Source organism: Hyaena hyaena, unplaced genomic scaffold (genome assembly GCF_003009895.1).
Source record: "Hyaena hyaena isolate Hyena2069 unplaced genomic scaffold, ASM300989v1 scaffold_103, whole genome shotgun sequence".
NCBI classification, from domain to species: Eukaryota; Metazoa; Chordata; class Mammalia; order Carnivora; family Hyaenidae; genus Hyaena; species Hyaena hyaena.
Genome location: NW_024080735.1, coordinates 2,588,939 through 2,593,909, shown reverse-complemented (window position 1 = coordinate 2,593,909; position 4,971 = coordinate 2,588,939). Strand labels below are relative to the sequence as shown.

Sequence of the window (4,971 nt, the reverse complement as noted above, 5' to 3'; positions counted from 1 at the left end):
AGAAAGAAAGAAAGAAAGAAAGAAAGAAAGAAAGAAAGAAAGAAAGAAAGAAAGAAAGAAAGAAGAAAGGAAGAAAGGAAGGAAGGAAGGAAGGAAGGAAGGAAGGAAGGAAGGAAGGAAGGAAGGAAGAAAGGAAGAAAGGAGAAAAACTTTTACGTCTCCCTTAACTAGTAAACACTTTTAGACAGGGCGCCTGGCCCAGAACGAAAGCTGTCCCCAGAGACAACTTGTTATCCGAAGGACCGATCTGTACGAGGGGAACCATCCAGTTCCCAAACACCTGCTCTTCTTGTCCCGTGAACTATTCTCGAGCCTCTGAAGCAGAGGTCCCCTCCCTTTCCTTCGCTCTGGAGCGCAGGGAGACCTCAAATGACCTCTGTACATATGGAATTCAATTTGTTTTCCTCCTGCGAATCTGCCCGGTTTCGGCTGGATTACTACATCAGGCAAAGAAACTAGGAGGAGAGAGGGAAAAAGTTTCCTCCCCCACACTTCCTTTCTGAAAGGGTGAGCGGTGATGGCCCAGGGGCCCGGAGGCACCCAGATCGTCTGCCGCATCAGAGGAGGGCAGGGTGCTGGCCATTTCCTAAGCAGGTGCTTGGCAAACCTCCATTCTCTCTCTCTCTCCTTCCCTCCCTCCCCGTGGAGGGCTGGAAGGGGGCCGCGGGAAGAGGGCTCATCACTCCCAGCTCCTTTTAGCTGTGTCTCCGAATGTAAAATAAATTGCACTCAAAGAAATGGCTGTTGGGTTCTCTTTCTCTTCTTCCCCCAATCCCTCTGACTCTGTTCTTGCCCGCGATCAAGTCTGGGCTGTGCGTCCGCAGGACACTCAGGATGGGCCCGGTGCGGATTGCAGCTCCAGCCTTGCAAAGGGGGAAGACAAAAGAACCAGGGACAAGAAAAATAAAAGGTATTGAAATAGGCTTAGCTACTTTGGGGTTTTCCTTTGTATTTATTTTTAGCAAGGATTGTGTGCCTAACTCTGCATTAAAATAGCTGATGCTACCACTCCGTTCCAGGCCCTTTGCAGCCAAAAGTGAAGCAGCTGGCAGCCTGGCCCACCCAGGCTGGGGAGCGGACATTTGTCTCACGGACCCCCCTCCCCGCCTCCCCCCCCCCCCCAGAAAACCCTCTGGCAGCATGAATGCGAACAGAAGCAGGGCTGTTTGGGTCCAGCTCAGGGAGCGGGGGGTGGGGGGGAGGCTCCTGGAGGCAGCCATGCTTGAGGACTTAAGCTTGCACAAAGTCTCCCTGGCGGCCTGCAGCCGGCAGAGGGCTGAGATCCCCCCACTGATCACCAAGCCCGGAGTCCCAGGGGACAGGCGACAGCCAGCTCGCCCTCCTCCTTCAGGGGCCTTTCCTTTAAGTATTCCTCCTGCCAGAGCGGGTGGGGGAAGGGGTTCAGGTTGGCGAGTCCCACCTGGAAATGCCCGAATCTGTCCCATCCTCCTTTGGCCACCTGGGAGACAGGTGGCTGAGGAGGCGGGAAGGGGAGGGGACCCTGGCGACTAGAGCCAGATGGTTCACGAGACAAACCTCCTTTGGTTCAAGTGTTTTCAAGCGTGGCCTTACCTCCGTGCCCAAGTGGACAGGGTCCCTGAGTAGGGGGGGGCTGATGCCCCTGAGGGGAGGGGCTGCCCTTGTGTCTGCAGCTGCCTTTAGAGTTCTGGGGACGAGGGGCGCCCCGGGGGCGCTCAGTCCTTAAGCCTCCGACCTCCACTCAGGTCATGATCTCATAGTCTGTGAGTTCAAGCCCCGTGTGGGGCTCTGTGCTGACAGCTTGGAGCCTGGAGCCTGTTTCAGATTCTGTGTCTCCCTCTCTCTCTGCCCCTCCCCTGCTCCCACTCTGGTGCTCTCTCTCTGGCTCTCAAAGGTGAATAAACGTGTTTTTTTTTTTTTTTTTTTTTTAAAGAAAGAATGCCGGGGAGGAGACCGTGTGATGTGGCTGCGCGTGGCCTCAGCATGCCAGGAACCCACCCCTCCACAGGCGGGTGTCAACCGCTTCCAATCTTATCTCCACATGCACTTGACGATGTTAAAAATAAATTTTCTCTGGCTAGACGCTGAGGTCTCCAGGTGTGTGACGGGCGCCCGAGCAGAGCGGTGCCCGAAGGGCGTTCCCGGGGCCCGACAGGCTCTGAGGTGCCGCGTGCGCGCCGGCGGGTTCCTGTGGGTCCCCTGTGGGGACGATTGTGTTGGCTGATACGACAGGCACAATTCTGCAGCATTTGCTTCCAAGGGACCGTGGCTTGCAAGACACGTGTCTAAAGCCTGGGCGCTCGCTTGGGCGGCAGCGCTGTGACCTAGGTTTATTGAACGCACTTCTCTGAGCTCCGTTTTCCACTTCTGCAGATTGGAGCTCACGATAAGCTCGCAACGTGATGGTGAGGGGCCTGCTAGTGTCAAAGGTCAAGTGGCTGCCGCTGCGCCCTCCCGCCCTGCGGCTGCATCAAGGTCTCCGCGGGCGTCCAGACCTCGTCGGGGCTCGGGGCGTCCACGGCGCCGGCGCCCCCGTCGGCCCTCGCCCGGCCGGGGTTCCCAGTGTCGCCCCCACGCCGCCCGCGAATCGCCCACAGCTGACGGCCCGGCCGCCCCGCCCCCGCCGCGGCCTGGGTACCCCCTCCCCCCCCCCCCCCGCGACGTGCCGCTCCTGAGACCCGCGCCGCGCGCCGACGGGGACTGACCTGGGAGGCGCCAGGGCTGCGCCCCCGCCCCCGCGCGGAGAGCCGCTGCCAGGAACTCGAGTATTAATAGGAGCGAACTTCCTGGAAGGATTTTCGCGTCCCAGACAGAGGCCCCGCCCCCTCCGCCAACACAAATAAATATCGGCCGCCGCAGCGTCGGCGGCCGCGAGCCGGGGAGCGTCGGGCGGCTAGCAGGTGCCTGGGAAGGGCCTCTTTGCACGCCCCGCGGGGGCGCGCCCGCCCTGCGCACGGCCCCGCGCCCTGCGCGCTCCCGCGGCCTCCCAGAGCCAGCGCCCTCCGCGGCCGGGCGCCCGCCTTCTCTCGGCCTCCCCCGCCCTGCGCGCCCCCTCGCCTTCCCCCCGCACGCTCTGCGCCCTCTCCGCCCCCGCCTCCCCTGCCCCGCGCGCCCCCGCGCCCTGCCCCGCCCGCGCTCTCCGCCCAGGCGCCCGCCTCCGCGGCCCCCACGCGGACGGAGGACGGAGCGGAGGGAGGCCGCCTGGGCCCTGGTCGCGGGCGGCCGGCTCGCCCCACGCGCCCGTCGGAACGGCCCGCCATCGTTTAGGGTCCTCGACACAACCCCACCCCCCTCCTGGCGTTGAAAGCCGCGCTCTGCTTCTTCCGAGTTCCGCGATCCCAACCCGGGTCTGCCGGGACTCCCTGGGCCCGAGGCGGTTGCCACGGAGGAAGCCGAGCCGCCCCTGCCTTCCCCGCCGCCTCCTCGCTTCCAGCCCCGCCGCCCCCCGCACAGAACGGTTCCGGGCGCGGGAGGCCTCGGGCGCACCCCCGGCCCCAGCCTCCAGGCTTCGGAAGGTAGCAGCCGCCCCTGGACTCGCTCCGGGCGCTCTCCCCGCCGGGGAGTCCTTCGTGCGGGGGGCCTTCTCGGTTCCAGGCACCGTGCCGGGCGCTGCGGGGCGAGCGGGAAACAGCCGCACGCGCGCGAAGCCCGGGCCTCCCGGAGCCGAGGTTGTGCAGGCGGAGACACGTGCACCGCGTGTGGGCCACACGGGCCAAGCAGCAGGGAAGGGGGATAGGAAATGTGCCCACCGGAGAGGTGGCTTTCAGGTAGGGGACTGGGACGGCGACGGTGGCTTTTGAGGACAGGCCTGAAGGAGGCAGTCATGCAGAGGCGCGGGGTGGCCGCTGTGTTCCAGAACGGGGGGGGGGGGCGGGGGGGACCAGGGCCCGGCCCCGCGCTGGGTGGCCTGTGGGCCACGCTCACTGTCTCCTGGGGGACATGGGAGCCCTGCAGGGTTCTGAGCCGAGGGGCAGGTGTGACTTCTTTCCCAGGCAGCATTCCGAGTGGGGAACAGACAGGCCGTGCCAGGGGCTGCCCGACCAGACTGGAGAATCTCCTGGAAACAAATCCCACTCCCCGGAGAGCCGAGGGGGCGGGGCCAAGGAGGGTGACAGGAACACGCGAAATGGCGGGACTCTGGAAGGATTCGAAGGATTTCTGGCTAGGCCAGATAGGAGGCAGAAGAGAGAGAAAGGGAGTCAAGGGGCGCACGTAGGGTTTGGCCTCAGCAAGCGGAAGGGAGTCGTGGCCCCTGACCGAGACCAGGGAAACTGGCCTTGCTGGTTGGTGGCTGGGCGCCATGTGTGAACGGGCCAGGTTCGAGGCAACCATTAGACGTCCAAGTGCAGGGTTGAGGAGACACTGGTCAGACGGGTCTGCTGTGTGGAGACGCCCAGGCCGGAGGCGAATACGGGAGGTCACCAGCACAGACCTGCGCGCGTTTACAGCCCCAGTTTCCTGGGAGTATCCAGCTCCGTGCTGCGGCCTGCAGGAGCCACCAGCCACGTGTGGCTACTGAACTTGAAATTAGTGGGGGGACACCAGCGTGGCTCAGTCCAATAAGCGTCTGACTTCCGCTCAGGTCACAGTCTCTCATTTCGTGAGTTCGAGCCCTGCTTCAGCTGTGTGCTGACATGACAGCTCAGCAGAGCAGAGGCAGAGACAGAGGGAGACATGGAATCCTAAGCAGCTCCAGGCTCCCAGCTGTCAGCACAGAGCCCGCCGTGGGGCTCGAACCCACAAACGCGAGATCAGGACCTGAGGTGAAGTCGGACACTTAACCGACTGAGCCACCCAGGCGCCCCTAGAAAGTGCTAAATGACACACATTAGACTCGTGTTGGACAGTGTCCATCCAGGGAAGGGCTTGGATAGAGAAGGGGTCCACGGATTGATTGAGCCGCCGACGCCCCATAACACAGAAAGCCAGTGAGATGCCGGGCGGGGACGGGGAGAGGGGGATGGGCAGAAAGCCTGGAAGGAGCAGAGCGCG

The 4,971-nt window shown here is 63.1% G+C and overlaps 1 long non-coding RNA gene across 2 annotated transcripts in view; it reads left to right on the top strand.

The window, feature by feature from the left end:
- Window positions 1-2,062, top strand: part of LOC120234154 — a 5,850-nt gene extending 3,788 nt beyond the window's left edge. Inside the window, exons 2-3 of one of the 2 annotated variants that reach the window (XR_005529002.1) lie at window positions 825-910; window positions 1,913-2,062. This is a non-coding gene — a long non-coding RNA (uncharacterized LOC120234154). Of the gene's footprint in view, window positions 1-804; window positions 911-1,912 lie in introns of both variants that reach the window. The other variant, XR_005529001.1, reaches the window with a different exon arrangement.
- Window positions 2,063-4,971: the final 2,909 nt, after the last annotated feature.